The sequence below is a fragment of the Topomyia yanbarensis genome, chromosome 3 (genome assembly GCF_030247195.1).
Source record: "Topomyia yanbarensis strain Yona2022 chromosome 3, ASM3024719v1, whole genome shotgun sequence".
NCBI classification, from domain to species: Eukaryota; Metazoa; Arthropoda; class Insecta; order Diptera; family Culicidae; genus Topomyia; species Topomyia yanbarensis.
The window spans coordinates 184,053,428-184,074,936 of NC_080672.1; the positions used below are offsets into that span (position 1 = coordinate 184,053,428).

General features: G+C 38.6%; 1 protein-coding gene and 1 long non-coding RNA gene across 3 annotated transcripts in view; one reads left to right on the forward strand and one right to left on the reverse strand.

Moving 5' to 3' along the window:
• Nucleotides 1-21,509, reverse strand: part of LOC131687480 (WD repeat and FYVE domain-containing protein 3) — a 1,208,520-nt gene that overhangs the window by 56,615 nt on the left and 1,130,396 nt on the right. The gene's annotated exons all lie outside the window — the stretch shown is intronic.
• On the forward strand, nucleotides 2,516-9,393 carry LOC131691477 (uncharacterized). Of its 2 annotated transcripts, XR_009305779.1 has the most exons (6): nucleotides 2,518-2,670; nucleotides 2,729-3,451; nucleotides 3,505-3,707; nucleotides 3,778-3,934; nucleotides 4,097-4,160; nucleotides 8,657-9,393. It is a non-coding gene; the product is annotated as an uncharacterized LOC131691477 (long non-coding RNA). The 2 variants fall into 2 exon arrangements; XR_009305778.1 differs by having other exon boundaries at nucleotides 2,516-2,670; nucleotides 2,729-3,707.

The window sequence follows — 21,509 nt, forward strand, 5'->3', positions numbered from 1 at the left end:
TCAAAGTACTTCAGATTTCAATAGTATAACAAATTGCCGAGAAAAAGTACGTTCCGGGAAATGGTATTCCGGGAATTGGTACATTCCGGAAAATAGTATTCCGGGAAATGGTACATTCCGGGAAACGATATTCCGGGAAATGGGACATTCCGGGAAATGATATTCCGGGAAATAGTACATTCCGGGGAATGGTTTTCCGGGAAATGGAATTCTGGGAAGCGACATACAATCGATTGTATCATATGCGGCTTTGAAATCTATAAACAGGTGGCACGTTGTAATTACAACATTTTTGAAAGACTAGTCGAATCGAGAACATTTCGTTTGTTGTGATGCATTCCCCAGTAAAACCTGCTCTGTATTTCCCATTTTTCTCTATGGACGGCGGTGAACACTTTGTAGGCGGTTTTCAGCAATGTGATTGATCGGTACTTGCAACAATCCATACTTTATACGAAGAGTATACTGAACGAATTTCTATTCGAAATGTTCAAGCCAGCAACAATAACGAATTCATCACTCAACAAGATAAATAAGCTGTAGGGAAACATATATCTGCAAAAACAAACACGGATGTTTAAAAACTACAACCATTTTCAAAATCACTCTCGATTTGACAAAAGCTTTTACTAGATCGAACAAACGACTAATGCTACATATGCATACAATGCTGAAAAATGCTTTCTAAAATGTCATTTTGTGTAAATGTTTGGGAGAAAAATTCTTCATTCAAACATAGAGTGTAGAATTCTTCTCCCAAACATTTACAGAATCACATTTTAGAAAGCATATTTCAGCAGGCAGTCTTGGATGAACATATAATGGAGAATCACTAATTTATGTACCTATAATTCTCACAAGTTGACATCATAAGCCTGATAAATATAAACATTTGAATTGTGCGTTTATTTCCCCGGCAAGCAGTTTATCCTCTATTTATTCTTCATTAGTGGGTGGGTAACCAAATTTTCACCTCTCAAGAACTTGCGAAAAGCTACTGACAAAGCAATATGGAAGCTCCACCTCAACGGCATTCCTTATTATTGAACGCCCAAGCAGTTTAGTAACTATAATAACACATCGGAAAGAATGAAATATTCAAATCAACAGTCAGACTATAGAAATCATCAGTGGGGAAACACGTGGCTCTCCATAAACAACCATGCGGTAGCATGCGGCCAACCGTCATTTGTGTTTTTTACCTGTTTCACCATTCTGCTATATAATCGGTGTAAAGTCAGACAGGACTAAGCAGCAAAATCTCAAAAGATGAGATGATGATAGGATTGAATCAAGAATTTCTTCTTCAGTTACCTCTCATTTGCACCAGATTTGAAAAATATTATCATTAGCATGAATTATGAAATGAATCCATTGCGAATAATACCGTAAAGAATGCAAAGATTCAATCTTTGTACACGTTTTCTCTGTATCAATGTAATATCGCTTAGTCCGGTCTGGCACAAAACCGACATCATGCATGCGCGTTCGCTTTGTATTTATTTTCACTGAAGTTAGAATGGACATACGGCATTTGGTAAAAATGCGGCTGCAAATATGGATATTTCATCAACTTTACTAAAATATGAATAACTCAAAAACGAAGCATCGTAGCTATGTAATGTAAGCGAACGAAAAATTCTACACAAAGAAAGCTACAATCCTATGCAATAATATGGAGTACTTTTGAATAAAATATCTGAGATATTTTGGTTCGAACTAGAAAATGCTAGCCGTGAGTAATCATCAAAATTTTAAAATTTTAGTTATACCAAAAAATAGTTTAATTCCTTGCGCAACTTTACACGAGAGGGATTGTTGATATCTTTTACGTAAAAGTTTTAAAAATTCGAGAAAGCGCCGCAGCCGATCCTGTAACCTTTTGCCTTAAGGTAAGATATTACGCTGGCTATATATCTAGCCAAACATGTCAAAAGGTTTTAAATGAAAATGACAGTTTCTTTTACTTTCTCTTCGGTTAATAACTCGGGTGCTTATATGTTTGTTGCTTACTGCTTAGTACAATAAGCTAGTCGAAATCAGTCTTTTGATATATACTGAAACAATATTAGAAAGTTTTATAATGACGCTGTAATAATCGAAAGAGAACGTAAACAATGAGAGGCTCTCGTTTGCTTTTAGGACCATTCGACATGTTTGTCTAGAATATGATTTTATAAACGAATGAAGCAAAATACGCTGTGTTACTTTCTGAGGCCCAGCTCGACCGAAATGACATATGTTGCGCTCTTTGTTTACTTGGCTGTTCACAGGTTTTCTAAAGAACAACTGATCAGCCAAGTAAACAAAGAACGCAGCAAACCAAATGTTATTCCAGTTGAGCTGCGCCTCGGAACGGAACGATACGTAACTTCGTATTTTGTTTCTTAATAAAAAAAATCAGTAGTAACTTGCATGATGCATAGCTCCCGGTTATCTAGATGTCTTAGATCTAGATGAACTCGAGTTAAGCATCATACAAGTTTCTATCATGTGTAAGCACTGCAAATTTAAGTTTAATGGAAATTATTATTTTATACAGCATTTAGATGTAGCGGATCTACTACGTGATACGACAGTGGTTTTAGATGCAGTGAAGAAGAGCAACCTGGCTCGTGTTCAACTGTCGGGATGCGTAAGGCAGAAATTCGACTCCACTCCATTTAGCTGGTTAGTTTCTTGATTTTAGAGATTATTCAATTCGATTTGCTAAATTCATTATTTACAGCTGGTTACAATAATCTAAAAGTGGTCGAGTATCTCCTACAACATTGCGCTGATGTAAACGCACGACAAGGGAGGTTTGATTCTTCATATGGATATTTGGATATAGCTACTTTGCTTATCAAACACTGCGGTTAATGCTATGGACAAATGGGGCTAGAGCCCATTGCACGAAGCGGCCCACAAAGGTCGAATTCAGCTGTACATTACTCGTAAGAATACCATTGCTCACCAATTCATCAAAAACATTCTAAACGTTTGATACTGTTCGCTTACGGTGCCGATCTGTTCATGAAAAACCAGGAAGGCAAAACTAGTTTGGATTTGGCAACTGCGGAAAGCGTCAAGTATCTATCGTCTAAAATGTGGTATCAATCGAATCATCCGAGTCCGCTTGCCTTATTAGACTACAGCTGAAACATTTAATTGCACTGGTCGAGCGAGAACAGATTAAAATTTGCCACGAAGATCTGAAACAGGTTGGTGTCTCGGCGTACGGTTTTTGTCATATGATACTGAAAGGGATTGCTACTTTGCGTACGACATAACATGAATCATCAAACAAATAATTGTCTGGGATTAACTCCAAATCCGAGTACTGTTCTGGTTGATCTTCTTACCGATGAGTAAGAGTTTTTTGCCGCCAAAAAAGAAATGCAAGCCACTATAAGAGCACCAAGATAACGGTCACGCTAGCGCTATTTTCACCCGATACTACATTGTCAGAGTAGGTGAAGAAATTAAGTACTGGTCTACAGTACATAATGCATATGATTGTAGGTGCAAAAAGTATAGAATCTAAAACTATGAGAGCGATACGTCCACCCTCGCAAGGAAATCTTGAAAGAAAACGGTCGCCAAGCACGCGAATGAATTCTGTTTCATGGGTCATCCTTTATCAATGCCATCGTGCAGAAAGTGCAGAACCAGTATGTTTTCGGAATCAGTGGCGCATAAGGATAATCATGCTATCAGTGTCATAGGTAACTAGCGTTGCATTAATAATTGGTCCAAGTGAGTTCATTTCCAATAACGCTGCTTATTTATCATCAGAAAATTGCTGCTCTGCCGAGTGGCACTAGGCAAATCGTTCCTGCAGTTCAGTGTAATGAAGATGGCGCGTGCGCTACCTGGGGACAACTCCGTCATCGGACGACCCTCGGCTGGTGAGTCGCACTTTCCTGAATACGTTGTATACCGTGGTGAACAGGTTAGTAAAACTGGTAGTACCACAAATTCAGCATTATTTTTCAAAAGGTCTTTTGCGCGAATGAGAGCTTTTGTTATATACTTTCCTTTTATTTATATTATAACGACCGTTTTCTTTTCTTTCCGATTGCTTCCTTAAACCTTGTATAATATGTGAATCGAGATCATAATATTTCGATATGTGCTGGCAAAATTGTATGATGGAACTGCAATAAGCGAAATCTAAGGTAAACAAGGAGAGACTCTCACTTATACATAGTGTTATTTGAATAATAATTATTTAGCTTAAAATGAACATTTTGAAGCGCAAGGGTGGTAATAATCGATTTGGCTTCCCCTGTAAGCGGAAAACATGTTTTTCTTTTAGAAATATGCTAGTTTAGTGTTGTAGATTCGGGGCGGAAAGCGAAAATTTTAATAATTTTTTAATAACCTTAAAAAATAAGGTGTAGCCGAGTTTAAGGACGGGGTGATCGCGTATTCGCCATCGGATACGCAAGCAAACCTGTGATCCACTCGCTTTCCCGGTTTACTCAAACATAGAGACTATGGCTAGCTTATGCTTGTTAGATACTAAATACTGTAACTGTACTACTGTAACTAAACGAAACTTTGTCATTGCCATATACCATTCATATACCATTCGACTCAGTTCGTCGAGGTCGGCAAATGTTTGTATGTGTGTATATATTTTCTAATCTCACTCATTTTCTCAGTGCTCAGAACCAAATTGCTCAAACTTAGTTTCTAATGAAAGGTGGCTCCCATAAACTGCTATTGAATTTTTTGTTGATCGCACCTCCGGTTCCGGAGTTTTTGTAAGTGCTATCGACTTAAACTTGCCATAGCCCCTATGCCTGAGTATAATGGACAAACGAGTGGATCACAGGTTTGTTTGCGTTTCCGATGGCAAGTACGCAACCACCTCGTCCGGCGAATTCTTGGACCTTAGATCCTTGGACGCGGCTATGTGGCATTATGCTAACTTCGCACACAACCTCACTTTCGGGAGTACAAGAACACTGTGAGCAAAGTTAGAAAACACAACTTATTTTTTAAGTTTATTAATAAATTGTAATTTTCGCTTTCCGCCCCTTTTTCATGAATCTACAACAAACTAGCATATTTCTAAAAGAAAAACATGTTTCCGCTCACAGAGGAGGAAAGTATCTAAAGTAAACAATTACCATCGATTTTTTTATCATCAAAAATCAGGATCACTAATGGTCACTTCAGAACCCTCACAGAGTGGTTAAATATATCTTAACTATAGATAATAGAAACATCGTTTACTCATTACTCAGTCAAACAATCAGCAGATGGGTCCAAAGCGAGAGAATGATGTTATATAAAATGTGATTTTTGCCTTTCTCAATAGAAAGGATATGCAATTACTCGGAAAGTCGGCTTATTAGCAGAGGCCCGGAGGGCCGAGCCTCATACACCATCCGACTCAGTTCGTCGAGATCGGCAAATGTCTGTATGTGTGTATATATTTTCTAGTCTCACTCACTTTTCTCAGAGATGGCTTAACCAAATTGCTCAAACTTAGTTTCAAATGAACGGTATAAGCTCCCATAAGCTGCTATTGAATTTTTTGTCGATCGGACTTCCGGTTCCGGAGTTACGGCTTGATGAGTGCGATCACATCGCAAATTTGCATATAAACTGGTACCACCATGATGCACAAACGATGTAGTACATATTAGAATGGGTGTAACATTAGTTGGATTTGCTGGTCTAGATCACTAATGACCAATAAAAGTAGCTTTGACCACATTGGCCGCCTATGACGATTCTTGATGCCCCCGGGGAGCATGCCAAGTTCCAAGTTAATGACACGCTTATTTTCCAGCGAATTCTTGACCGATTGACCGATAAATTGATTCTTTCACATATTTCATGATATTTGTTTTGCCAAAAGTTGGCGATGGACACCAATCAGAACCGATTACATTATCGTCAATTCGGTTCTTGCGGATTCTTACTATGACTTTCACCAATCAACTCGTATATTGTTTGTTGATTTTAATCGGCAATTTTATTACTTGTGTGTTTAAGATAGCTTTAATTCGATTGAGCTTAGCTGTGGTTTCGTTTTAGGTATAACACTTATCTTTAGAAAAAACACTTGTAATCTAGCCAAATACAGTGAAGACCCGATTTTATCAGCCCCCGATTTTGTCAGCTTTTTGACCCGATTTTGTCAGCATCATATGAAAATTGATAGTAGTTTGATGGGCTCTAGCAGACGAACCAAGTTGAATTCGAGTAAATCCTTTCTTGAGCATATTTTTCTTATTTTAGAGATCCGAAATATGGAAAAATAAACATTTTGATTTTTTTTTTAATTTTGCTCTTTAAGGGAAATTTAAACTAAATAATCAAAAAGGGTTATGAGGCTATATCTAGGGACTAAGGAAAAGTACTACAAGAGCTTCTGTTTTTTAGAAAGAAAGAAAAATATATGTCCCCGTTTTATCAGCCTAAAATTCATCAAGGGGCTGATAAAAACGGGTCTCTACTGTATTACAAGACGTCTTTCCATAATTAATTATCGAATTAATAAGTATTAATGCTTTGTCAGATTAGTGTCGACTATCAGAGTGCTTCATCTGCATTTAACTTTGCAAATTCTGTAGCATAAGCATCCAAGTTAACTATATACCATTCAATTCAGTTCGGATAGACCGCTAAATGTCTATGTGTATGTTTGTCAAAAAATGCCACTCAATTTTCTCAGTGATGGCTGAACCGATTTTCACAAACTTAGTTTCAAATGAACGGTTCTAACGCGCCTGTTGAATTTTTAGTCGATCCTACCTCCGGTTCCGGAGTTACGTTTGGAGGGTGTGGTCTGCAAATTCACTAAAGACCAATCAAAGTAGCTTTGACTATATTGGCCACCTATGACGGTTTTTGAAAACCCCGGAGAACTTGCCAAGTTCCAAAGTTATTGTCACACCTATTTATCAGGAAATTCTTGACTGATTTTTACAAACTTGCCTTCAAATGATAAATACAATAGTCCCATTGACTGCTGTTGAATTTCATCCAGATTTGACTTTTGGTTCCGAAGTTACAGGTTGGTACAATGTTGGTTAAACCGGTACAATTGTATTATTTCAAAGGTTAAAAATCCATTAAAAAAACATCAAATTATTTCGATTTACAGGTCCAAATCACTGATGGCCAATAGGGATCTTTAACTTGGAAAACTTAAACTTCAATTATTCTTTTCTGATCTTTAAATTTAAAAAAAAAATCATCTGACAAACTAACAGTTGTCTTACTAAATGACGTATCTGCAAGCATGTTCGTTCGCCTTATTGTTAACCGGGACACCACCCCACACAGCATGATCCGGTACTTTTGCAATCTGCTAGCAGCTTGCAGTCCCAAGTTTCATTTGCAAACTATAGTAGATCTGATGAGGCAACGTATAAAGTTGTAATTTTTTTGCACTATTTCGATCAAGAATAGAACCACAGGGAACCTGCCTATGTCGTAAGAGGCGACTAACAACATGCTAGGAGTTCCTAGGTCAAGCTATTGATCCGTACTGAAGATTCAACCTGGAGGTTTTCCATCATAGCCTTTATCCATTCTATCGAATAGCACAAAAAGTTTTTTGTGTGGCAAGCGATCTGTAGGTGTGTCAAAATAAGCCAGTTTTTTTATTAAATCTGGAACCGTCTACCAACAAATCTACATTGACGAATATCTCTAAAAGTGACTTCTTGAGGTCTCATGAAGATCTGATACTAGCTTTGTACTACTTTTGCTTTCCTAAGCAGCGGTAAACATTTCAACACTCCAGAACTTCACTCTGTCAAAAAATGTAGGGTCATCGGAAGCTTCGAAAAATTGCACTCATGGCCCTTTCTTCAAAATCATCCAGTGCAGTACTCTGCGTCTTTCTTTCGAGCTTGAACCGCTGATGTGGTAGTCGGTCTTTGCCAGTATTGCTCTTCTTCCATCCATTCTTCTTCTGGGCCGCCGATGGATCAAGCGCCCTTGTCGTTGGGTTTATTATATTTATTACCCATAATAAACATGTCGTTTGCAATTTGGCATTTAACTAATTATGGAAACGTGTCTAATAGGAAGAGTTGAGATGTCAACTTGTCATTATCATTTCACAGTGAATTTCTTCACATTAATTTGGGATATCTTTTATACTTTTTGTACGCTTGCTTTGTACTGCAAACTTTGGAAATGATCATGGAAGTGTTAATATGAATCAATACTCCCGATGGTCAGCTGTTCGGAGTTTAAATTGCTCGTTTCGAATTATCGGAAATTGATCGCGAGCGACTCTCGTACATATTTCTAAGATCATATTGTCTTCAGATGAATACATTTTCACAATTATATTAAACAACCAGTTATTGGCTAAATGAAAGAGGTACAATTACATCGCTAGGTGGATTAAAACAGGTTTTATTTTGTACTGACTGTCGAGGCGCACGATTTGTTTTTCATACAGCACAGTGCTTTAAAAGAATTTAAACTTAAGTTATATTTTTTTTCTATTGATCAATGAGCTTTCAGAATTGTAATACTCGAATAACACTAAAATAATGCATTCGGCACAGCTTAATTTTAGTTAGATTTATTGATTGTGATTTATTAGAATGTCAAACTAAATTTTATGCGATTTAATTCGAAAATGTTATTGTTTGGTATATGCGCAATAATCACTGTCTTTTCATTCTTCCAGATATCCCAGGCATCAACTAAGAATAGAGAGCTTTTTGATATACATCATTCATCTACTGAAACGGGATACCGGGCGCAGTTTGAATCAGCTGTTGTTGTCAACCGACGCATTCTCAGCAATTAATCAGGAAATAATTATAATCCCATATACTGCCGCTAGAAGCATAATTGTCCCATGTGTATAGGGATTCCCATAGCACATGGGACAGTTATGCTTCTAGCAGCAGTATACTACCTTGGAAAACTCCAGATTGTCACTGATATCGGAGTTACTGTATTAAGATCCAATTGATATGTAGAGGATCGGGGACAGTAGTTAGAAGACGAGCGCGGTATTGGTAATGTACCGGGTTACGAATACGCCGGAATTACAATGGTGGGTTTATCATTGCAAGAGAAAATTTAGAGAACCGCGCCAGTGACGGTGAGTTGTGTTTTAGGCAACATGCTAGCGTACAATTTATAGGGCGAAAAAAAGATCAATGGAAACCAATTATTAACAATAACGATGTACGAAAGATTCAAAATACTCGTTTTGCGAAGAGTCTGAAACAGCAAAAAGAGTATAGGAATAATTTTGAAAAACAGAGATAAACTATCATACATTAACATTTCGAAACAAACATGTTTTATCGTTATATTGACATTTTTGTTGGCAATAAATTACTAAAACGTTTTTACCTCTGTATACTATTAATCTAAATTATGTCAGAAAGGGTCGTAACAGTGAACCTATTCATGGATAGCATTTTTTTTTTTATTTCAATTATAGAGGTTTTAAACTTAAGGTCATTCGCCTCTTCGGGTTAGAAAAATCTCTTAGGAAAAATTTCTAACCCTATGTGCGGGGTGGGGACTCGAACCCAGGTGCGCTGCGTACAAGGCAATCGATTTACCAATACGCTACGCCCACTCCCATGGATAGCATTGTTTATGGATTTCAAGATAGCCTTGTTGATATATTGTTCAATAAAATAGTGTAAACACAATGCTGTTTATTTAGAGAGAATAAATGTTATAATCAAGTTTTATATGCTAGTTTGATGTCTTTTTTTACATTATTTAGGTCTATTAGTTGAACAATTTTCCAATAAGAATTTTACAATTTATAAATTAATTGGAAAATAATGCAGTTATTTTATTCTAGTTGCAGTTGAAAATCGAAATATTGTACTTGCACTTTTCATTTATATACTACTTACAGCGTGCGCACTGAGGAGGAACTAGTGAGTATTATTCGCATGCAAACAATGCTCACTAGTGCGCATGGTGAAAATAGGAGATGAATGAAATGCGTATTAAGTATTATATTTCGATTTTCAACTGCAACCAGAATAATAAATAACTCAATAAATTTCCACATATCACAAAAGGTAAAATTTACTACAAAAACACATACTTTTCATAGATTCATTGATTGTAACTTCTATAAAAATACTTCGTAAAAGTTACCGAAAAAATCACGTAAGTATTATGTGAAACACTAGTGGAATAAGTTCACCGTTTTTTTTTTAATAAATATTACAGTAACATCATGTAGGTTCTATTAAAATATCTTGTAGATGCTACGTAAAAAGTCACGTAAGTATTACGAAAAAAACTCTTATGAAGTTCATGAGTTCATTCTGCTTTACCTGTGATCCACGTAAGTGTTAACTGAAAAGTGCGATGGATGAAAACCACATATGTTTTCACGTAGCATTAACGTGTGGATTATTTTGAGTGTATCATTTGCAATCAAAAGTTTGCAAGTTTCCGTACACTACACATAAAAAATCTTTACTTGGTGTGAAATTGGCACAATTTCATATTCGAACACTTTTGAAAAGTCAATTAATTTGTAATTTAAGATTTGTTATTTCTTTATTTTTTGTTCTACTTAGAAAAATAGATACAAAAAAAAGATTCATTGGCACAGTTTCCTCTACACTAGTTACAGAAATTCCCTCAAATTAACGTAATGGTTAAAAAAGTAAACTAACTGCCACCATGGGACGAAAACTAATTATTACTCACCAAAATGAAGCTAAATCACTTCATGAAATCTTTGAAATTGTTCAAAGGTTGCGTCCAACTATTTAACATGCCGTTAAAAACTTTGATGTGGCGAAACGTAGAGCAGATATTGCGAAAAACTTGAACCGTAAAAAATTTATGATGAGGGATAAACGATTTTTAATTAGTAAAATTTGGGAAAATTGAGTATTTAGTGTTATATACATGGTAAATAAATTGAATCATAGCATTTAAGTATAAGTCTGCTCTGGTACGGCTTGTAATGTATGGAGAACGGACAATTCTAGAGAAAATTTTCAATAGGATGTAAGTAACAATGAGAGATTCTCTTTGAGGTCTTTCTCTTCTGTTCATTACTCGGCCATTTCAACATTTACTACTCTACTTTTTGCATAATATTGTAGTAAAAACCGTCGGCTTTCGATATGTACTGGAAAATTAGTACAAAGTGTTATAATGACGTCGTAATAAACGAAAGAGAAAGTAAACAAAGAGAGGCTCTCAATGTTACTTACGTCCTATTGAAAATTTTCTTTAGAATTACAATGCCTGTGTTCTGAGCAAGAAGCTGTTCATCAATGAGAAGAACAAAGTATTGATTTTTTATTTACTAATCAACATTGAAACATTTTATTGGAATATTGGAAAGATTGCAAACTTTGTCTACTGTAGAGTTATAAATAATAATAATAGTGTTCAGGAATCACCGGCTACATCCCTGATTAATGAGTATCAGTATTGGTGTCACATTAGGGAACGAATGCCGGTAACATATTGAGAGAGTGTCATTCGTTGAAGTATACTACTGGCGAGTGGACGTGCGGAGTAACTGGCTGGAGGAGAACGCTACAACTGGCACAGTCGGTAGGATTCAAAATGGTAGGTATTCTTTTTAGTTTGTCAGTGCATTGGTCTTAAACCCAATTGTGCGAAACAAGAGGAGTTATGAAGCTAAGCTTAATGAGTGAATATGAAATGTGATGAAAAAGCCAAACCAGTATTCACTGAAGGGCATGGCGAGACCGGATTAAAACAGTCCGTAGCGTTACACGTAATGCTGGTCCAAACGTAGTTTGAAGAGCAGCAAAAGATCCGCAAAATCACTGCGCAAAAAAAAAATAATATTCGGATGCTAGGCCAGCTATTAGCTGTAGAGCAAGTGAAAAAGCGAGTCCGGTTTAAACCGTAGCGCATTGAGACGAACAGATTTTTAGCTAGACCAGCTGGGCGCTGTAGAGCATAAAGAGGAAAAAATACGGCTATGCGACGACGTCAAATTCACTCACGTTAATTTCATCGAACGAGTGTAGCGTGGATACACACAACGGATGAGGTTGAGAAGCTTTATCTCACGTGTGAGGAAAGGCACAAAATGTAGAGAAACTGGTAAAAAGAGAGACAGAGAGAGGAAGAGCGGAAACAAGCTTGAGCGCGAGAGCTGGGTGCAACGTCGAACCAACCAAATAAATGTTGGTTATGTATGGTAGTGCGTTCTAAAGGAAACCAAAAAAATCAATACGTGCGCGAATAAGAGTAAAAAGAAATAGAGAGCTGATAGCGTAGTTGAGTATGTGTGTGGTTTGGCATTCGTAAAAATGAGAATGTTGGGCTATTAATATTTAAACCAACACAACTCCTAGCGCAACAGAGGTCGCAGCAAATAATGAGTATTGCGATACTCGCGCATGTGTGTGAGTTGGTCGATAGCAAAAGAGCAGAGTCAAAGTTTTCCACTTCGCTGGATTACAATAAGTCGAAACGATTTATGCACAGTCACTGAAGAGGGTTCAAATCGCATAGTGTATGGCAGCGTAAAAAATTCTCAGCCGCTTGTTGTGGAGAAACGTATGCAAATTGAATTTGTGAAAGAGATTCGAAGCAAAGATTGTTCGTCGTAAGAGAGTGGTATCGATTAGAAAATGCAGGTAATAAATTGATATAATCAAGTGTTAATTAAGGAAGAATGGAGAATGGAAATTAATGAGGTATAAATTTGCAAATAACATTGTACAACCGCTTACGCCTTGCTGTGTGTGGTGAAGTGATTCCATCTTTCTCATTTTTCGTTACAGACGAGCTTCCGTGACAAATCAAAATGGCCGCTAGAGGCATTCAATGATTTTGTCGATACGCATGATTTGCGAAGAGAGTGGGAAGAGCGGCATTGGTTAGTCGAGCTACTTTTGGAATTGCGAGAGGTGGAAGGACAATGCGATAAGCTGGTGCTGCTGTTGATGGTTGGCGGGCGTGGATTGCAGCGCATAAATATAATCTGGGATCAGCCCCGGATGAAATTTATCCGGAACCAGTTAAAGTGCCTTACTGCTCTCAAGAAGAGCCGGAGTATGACAATGCAGTGAAGCGACTGAAGAAATTCTTTGTTGGGAAGCGTAACGCCCGCATCGAGCTGGAAGTGTTCCGTTCATTTAAACAAGGAAGCGATGAAAATTTTAATAATTTTCTGTTGCGGCTACGTGCGCAGGCTGCGCGGTACGAATTCAAGGACAGAGAAGTGAAAGAGATTCTCCAGAAAGTCACCAGGGGTGCTCGTGATGAACGTGTACGGGACAAAGGTCTAGAAGGTGTGATGGACCTTGATGAGCTTACAAGTTATGCTGTCAACCGAGAAATCCTTATTCGTCAGAAGGAAAAATCGGAGGCTTTTAGCAGTGAATCTGTTGCAAGTTCCGTAGCGGTAATAAATCAAGAGCGCATCTCACGACAGCTATTGAAGAATGGAGCGAAAGCCTTTAAGAACGGGCCCATTAGAGGAAAATGGCAAGAACGTAACAAAGTGGAGTGTGATCGCTGTGGAGCGTACAGGCACTTTTCAAACTCACCACATTGTCCGGCTCAAAAAGCGCGGTGTAACGAGTGTCACCGAATCGGGCATTTCACACGGAGATGTCACGAATCGCAACAAAGCATTTCAAGGAAGAATACCGCCTGGAGGCGGACGGCCAATGAAGCAAACTCGTTACGAGAGGATGATGGCTGGGTGGAAGAACTACCCCACCGGCCGCAATCAGATAATGTTTCTAAGGTATAGTTAGAGATCAACTAAATGCGAAATTATCATTTAACCGTAGCCCTCACTTGAATGTAGATTGAATTTGGCAAATAAAATAACAGTGAATTTTCGCTTTTCTTAAATTATTTATTTAGGTTCAAACAAATCCTATAACTGACGGCATCGTTACATGTTTGATCGATAATTGTCCTGTACATTTTCTGATTGATTCTGGTTCCTCTATAAACACAGTTACCAAGGAAGTTTGGACTTTACTAGAAAATAGCAATGCTAAGCTATTGAGATAGAAAACATATTTTGGTCGTCGGTTGACAACATATGCTAGTCATGATTCACTCAAGAAATTAATAGTATTTGAGGCCTGGATCTCTGTCAATCCATCGAAGCCGAAGAGCTACGCCGAATTCTTCGTAATTGATGGGTCGAACAGATGCTTGTTGAGCAAGCGAACGACCGAAGACCTCAAAGTATTGAAGGTTGGACTGGATGTATGCAACGTAGAGACAAAATGGAAACCTTTTCCAAAATTACCTAATGTTCAGGTCAAATTATCGATTGATAAGCTCGTTCCACCGAAAAAGATTTCCTACCTTCGTGTACCTGAGCCTATGGCAAACAAGGTGGAGGAGAAGATCAATTAAATGTTGCGATTGGATGTAATTGAGCCTGTCGAGGGTGTTCCAGAATGGATATCGCCTATGGTCGTTGTCCCGAAGGGAACAGATGACGTGCGATTATGCATCAATATGAAGTACCCAAACGAGGCTATTCAACGTGAGCACTTTCCATTGCCGGTGATTGAAACGTTGCTCAATAAGTTGAAGGGGTCAAATATTTTTCACGTTTGGATATTACTTCAGCTTACCACCACGTGGAACTCTAACCAGATTCACGTGGTATTACAACCTTCATGACCAGTCAGGGACTAATGCGCTTCAAACGACTTACATTCGGGATCAATTGCGCTCCCGAAATATTTCAGCGCATCATGACCCATGTGCTCGCTGGAATCGAAGGGGTCATCGTTTACATCGATGATGTAATAATATCAGGACGAACGCTTGAAGAGCATAATGCGCGATTGGAAGAAGCACTGGCCGTTTTGAAGCAGAACCATGCAATGTTGAACAAAAAGAAGTGTATGTACGGAGTGCGGGAAATGGAAGTATTTGGTTTCAAAGTTAGTGCAGCTGGAATTAATCCGTCAGTAGAGAAAACATCGGCGATTAAGAACTTTCGTGTACCGAAATCTAAGGAAGAGGTAAGAGGTTTCCTTGGGCTCGTGAACTTCGTTGGGCATTTCATATCTGAAATATCAACAAGAACAGAAAAGGGGGGTGGGCGTAGCGTATTGGTAAATCGATTGCCTTGTACGCAGCGCACCTGGGTTCAGGTCCCGACCCCGCACATAGGGTTAGAAATTTTTCCTAAGAGATTTTTCTAACCCGAAGAGGCGAATGACCTTAAGGTTAAAACCTCTATAATTGAAATAAAAAAAAAAACAAGAACAGAACCATTGCGTCAGTTCATTCGTGGAACCATTGATTCATTTGGGATGGAACAGTTGGCCGCTTTTAATGACCTGAGAAATGAGCTTTCTAGAAATGTAAGAACGTTGGGGTTCTATGATCCAAATGATGTCACAGAACGATACGTCGATGCCTCGTCCGTAGGACTGGGCGCGATTCTCGTGCAAAGAGATAAACATGAAACACCTAGAGTCATCAATTTTGCTTCGAAAGGCTTATCAGATACCGAACGTATCTATTCTCAAACACAACGTGAGGCTTTGGCTGTTGTATGGGCGGTAGAGAAATTTTATCTGTACTTGTTTGGGCTCAGATTCATTATTTTCTCCGATCATAAGGCTGTAGAATACATCTTCAGCGGAAAGCATAGAGACGGTCGACGGGCGTGCTCCAGAGCGGAATCATGGGTTCTACGCTTGCAGCCATACGATTTTGAGGTGAAATTCATCCCTGGCTCGTCGAATATATCGGACATACTATCTCGGCTTTGTCCTCAAAGTGAACCATCTTTCGACGAAGACTCCGAACATTTCCTATTCGCAATTGGAGAGCATCCACTAGCAATTACATTGGAAGAAATAAGAAATTATACCATGCGTGACGAAATCTTGTCTGCTGTTACTGCTGCCCTTGAAACGCATAACTGGCCCGAAAAACTTTTCCGATACTAGGCTTTTGCCAATGAATTGGGAGTCATCGATAGAGTTTTAGTTCGGAATGACAGAATTATACTTCCCCAAAAGCTACGATCGAGGGCGTTAGACATAGCACATCGAGGCCACCCAGGAATTGTTGCAATGCGTCGGACGCTTAGGGAACGAGTTTGGTGGCCATGCATGGACCGCGATGTAACCGATAGGGTTCAAGAGTGTCTGGGTTGTACAGCTGTGAGCAGACAATTTCCACCAGAGCCGATGCTCAGAAAAGAAATGCCAGAGAGAGCGTGGCAGAAAATAGCCATTGATTTCTTTTCAGCAAAGGAATGTGTGACATTCCTAGTGGTAGTGGATTATTTTAGTCGATATTTGAAGGTTATTGAGATGAAGACCACCACAACCACGAAAACTGTCGAAGCCCTCGAAGCAATTTTCGCAGAACTTTCCTACCCGGAGACGATACGCTGCGACAACGGGCCGCTTTTTGCAAGCGATGAGTTCTCTACGTACTGCCGTAGTAAGAATATTAAATGAGTAAACACGATCCCATATTAACCTCAGATGAACGGCCTCGTTGAAAGACAAAATCGGGGCATCCTGCGATCCTTGCGTATCGCGAAGGTTATGAAGAAAGATTGGCGAAAGGCTATTGTAGAATACGTATATACCTACAACACTACTCCGCATTCTGTCACGGAGAAAGCCCCACTAGTGCTCTTAATGGGCAGGTCGGTGAAGGACTTGCACATGCTAGGCAATCCGATATCTCCGTCGGAGATATTATCATGTTACGAAATTACGACATTGGCAAGTTGGAGTCAAATTTTCGACTAGAGCGCTTCAAAGTTGTTGACAAGACAGGAAGTGATACTGTAGTTATGAACGAGGAAGGTGTTAAGTATCGACGCCCGATTAGCCACCTCAGAAAGTGGCTGTCTCAAACAATATCGCCCGAATTAGAATCAGTAGCTTCAGATATAGACTTAACAAAAAATTCTCAAGGGACCAAGAAAAACATGGATTCAGCAGCAACGTCCGTAAGAAACAAACGCAAACCCTCGAAGGACTTAGCTATAGAACCAAAACGCTCAGTTAGACCCAGAAAATCTCCAACACGATATAGTCCATAGATCGCGATTAACTCAGAATATATTTTGAAAATAAAATAATTGATTACTATTTTTCGTTTTTTTCACGTCTTATTTTCTCGGAGTGAAGAAAGGATGTAGAGTTATAAATAATAATAATAGTGTTCGGGAATCACCGGCTACATCCCTGATTAATGAGTATCAGTATTGGTGTCACATTAGGGGACGAATGCCGGTAACATATTGAGAGATGGTCATTCGTTGAAGTATACTACTGGCGAGTGGACGTGCAGAGTAACTGGCTGGAGGAGAACGCTACATCTACGAGTCCAAATTCAACATATTTAACTCAAATGGCTGTTGTTTCGAGTGGAGAAAATCGAACTCAGACCTGAACGTAATAGTCTTATAACAGCAGCTAAGTGCAGAAACAGTGGAGTTATTGTATGGGGTATAATATGTCCACTAGAAGTGCTAGAGATTTGGTCTTCATTGATGGAATGGTGGATCAGAATGTGTATTTTAATATGAATATCTTAAAATAAATTTTAGCAAAGCTTCCGTAAAATGATAACTTTTACTAAGAAATGGTGAATATTGGAAATTCGATCAGGAGAAGAACATAAAGCATAAGGCGTGCAAAAAACGTTCAGAGTAAATTTATAATTGTTTAAATGTCATGGATTCTCCACTGCGGACCCCGTTTATTAACTGATTAGAAAAATAAATGGGAGTATTTGGATAAAAAGTGCAAAACTATCCGGATTATAATGAGAATGAACTTAGAAACTACTATTTAGAAGAATGGGAAAAAATTTAAGTAAAATACACACAAAAACCAGTGTTCAGCATTGAAAAGCGATTGAAAACTGTAATTACAAAAAAAGACTACCACATTGAATATTTATTATAGAAATTTCAATTGATTTTTGAAAAAATATTTGTACTGTACGAATATGAGATTGCGTGTATATTTGACTATCTTTAGAATTATGATTATTTTTGAAAAAATGAGCATTTGTAGTACAAAGTTAATTATTGTATCTTCACTATGCTATCTAGTAAACTATTTCTACATAAATAAAATGTCTCGTAAACTAATGTTTTACTTGTAAAATGCATATAAGCATTCCGCATAGCGGTGTACGAAAATGAGATTGTGTCACTGTATATTTAAAACTTTTCATTATTTAAGTGTTCGGTTGGTGCACCATATGGACGACGCTGGCCGAGATGAGCTGAAATTTTTTACCATTTTCGGCAGTTTTTGAAGGATTTTTTTTAAAACGCGGTATTTTCGGTATTAATGCATGTTATACATATTCCAAGGCAAGAGCGTGTATCTTAATAACGACAATCGCCCATCAATAGTGATATGTCATAGTAGATAGTACACTTAGATTAAGGAAAGGGCATACCACAATAGATCTAAATACTGGTCGCAGTGGTTCGTCTCCAACAAAAAAAATCTTACCAGCGTGTCGGTTTTACCATCAATCAAAGGGTGTCGGTTTTACCCCTATAGCGAACATTTTTAAAAAATAATAATAAAAAATATTAAATACCTCAACCTCGTCTTCATTGCATCCAGTTGGTCATAAGCAGCGTTGCCAATATGTTTTTTCAAAAACACTGGAACCTTTCCTGAAAAAACTGGAAAAAGTTGATGCTCGAAAAAAACCTACTTTACCCTTATAATGTTTAAGACAACGATTCAATGAACGTAATTTTACATAAACACGTATGTTCCATACCTTTCACTGAAAATTTGAGTCGGTTTTTTGATATTGTTGTCCAAATTAAAAAAAAAATAAAACATTCGAATTTGATTGTAAGTGTAATAGTAGTAATAATACAGTCGAATTTTACTATTTTGAAGGTTACGCATCCACAAGATCCTAAATTTAGGACCATTTGCTAAACTTGAGGATGCGCTTAAACCTTTCCTACTATACCACTACTGCAACTAGCTGAGAATTCAACAAATGTTCATCAATATATTTGACACAATGTAACACCTTTATGTTTGAGTAAAATTCATTTGAAATCGAATCAAAATGTGCATTCCCGAACCGTTTTACTCACAAGTGGTATAAAAAGAGTTCAGGTTACGGTACATTAAAATCTTATTCTGGGGCACTCGGCATCATCCCATCGCTTGCTTGAAAATTCTGTGAATCAAGTTACAATTTGTGAGAAAAAACTAAATAAATGAATATTGAAAAAAATGGATAAAACTAGCTCAAATTTAAAAAAAAACTGGAAGATTTTTCCGATTGTCTGTTTGACTGGATGTTGATTTCTAGGGAAAGTTGTGGGTTGTCGGTTTTACTCACAGTGTCGGTTTTACCCATAATTCCTTTAATTGTGTTCGACTGTAGAGAATAGTTCTTGAGATTCAAGAAGTGAACCAAACCGCATTTTGACATTAAAAATGTCTTACTCCACTATCTGGGGCTAGGTGTCATTCTAAAATCTAAACTATCTCCCATGTAACGAAACTATGTAAGGTTTGCACGCTTATAACTCCGATATTACTAGATGGATTTTAATCATTCATACACCAACCGATTCAGAAACACCTTGTTACGATATGTTTAGATATGTTAAGATTTGACTGTAATATACATCCTAAGCGAAAAACTACAACTGTTATATTTGCCGTAAAACCGTTCAATCAAAACACCCAGCTCAACCGTCAATTCAAATGCTATATCGAATGCAAAAGGCCTTTCGCAAAGCGCCACAAAAAATACCGCAGCGAAAACATAGCACGAAACAGAGCGAACAAAAATCACTCACACAACCAACGATGTATAACGATGGTGCTAGAAACCGCCTCAGCATTTATGCACTGCCGGCAAACGAAAAACGTACGCCGCAGAAGAAGGACGAACAAATTTCACTCTGTTCGTTTCCTAATCCGCAGTAGCGCGGCAAGTGATTTTGTGGTTTTTTTTCACGAGCAGCAGCCGTCAGGGAATCAGTTCGGACTGGATTCACGGAGACCGGATTTAGTCCACCAGGCCTCAGAAGCGGTAAGAAAAATAAAGACGCAATAAAAACCAATCTAAAGCTGTGAAATTTCCAGCATTCAAACGACGCTGTCTAAACTGGCTTGCTTCGAGTGGCACGAGACGACGAAAGTGCACGTGAACCACGCCAGGCGGGAAGTAACCAGAAAGAATCCGACAGAGGCAGATCGACTGGCGTTGCGCAATTACAGTGAGAGTGAAGACCCCTTCTTGAAGGGTGAGTAAGCAAAAAGAAAACGCAACGCGGAAGACTAACGGCATGTGCCCGATAGGGTCTTTTTTCTCCCCTTGCTTTCTAGCACTCTGCATTTCGTAGGACGGTCAAGGTCACAGAGCCAATAGTTCGACGAAGCCGAGTTGGTGTTAAAAACGGAGGCTGGCTGGACTTCTGCTCGTGAACAAGGCGCATAATTGCGGACGGATGGAAAAGGAAGCATAAAGGCTGCTAGTCGGCGAGGACGACGTACCGAAACGCCAACGTCGTACCGGAACGCGAACGACGCGCAGGAGCGTGGGCAATAGGAAAATGGCGGAATAGTGAGTAGTAAATGTAAGAAGAGTGCAGTAGGAAGAAGAGAAAAGGCATGAGAAGAGGTTAGGGTGTAAGCATGGTGGAAGAGAGGAAGTAAGAAGAAAGAAGCCATGGTAGAGGCATAGTAGATAGGAGCAATCAAAGAGAAAGGAATGAGAAGAGGAAAAGTGAACATGGGTACAATATATGTTTATTGATTTGAGTAACACACATTCTTTTGATTTGAGTTGGTGCATTTTGTCCTTGGTGTTTGCGTTTGGCTTCGCTTTTGGTAGTTCTGCTCTAGCCGCTGAAGGACCTACGCAACACTGGCGCCCAACTAAAAATCCACAAAATTTGTACTACCGTTAGCGAAATTTTTGGTTTAGATTTATAAATTTGGTTTTGTGCTTGATTATCCTAGGAAGGATATTTTAAATTTAACCTTTACGCATAAATTCGAGATGGATTACACACATCTAACGAATGAAGAAATAGACTATGAGTTGGCACTACGTCATGTAGTCAACTTAGGTCGCACCTCACACCGAGGAAAGGTGATTCGCCTTAAGGCACTCACACAACAAGAGTCCTTAAGCGACATCATGCCTACTAGCTCTGAACATGTCATGAGTGCACAGGCCAACATTGAGGTCTGCCAAGCACAGCTGGATACACTGCACATTCAGATGGATGCGGCAATCCGCTCAGTCAATACCGCGGATATGTACGAACTTCGATCGCGACTTGTACACTATCAAAATCGTTTGCGTTTGATAAATCCCCCGGTTGAACTTTCTGATATTCTCGCAGGGCTAATGGTACACGTGAATGATTTATTGAAAAATGTGATGGGAGTGTTACCAAACATAGTGCACAGTGAGCAAAGAGAAGAGGATGCTGAACAACCACCGATTGGAACGGGAGCCGTACGGAGGACCCCGAGATCGGAAGAAGGAGCTGTAGGAGGAGTCGACAGTTCTGCGAT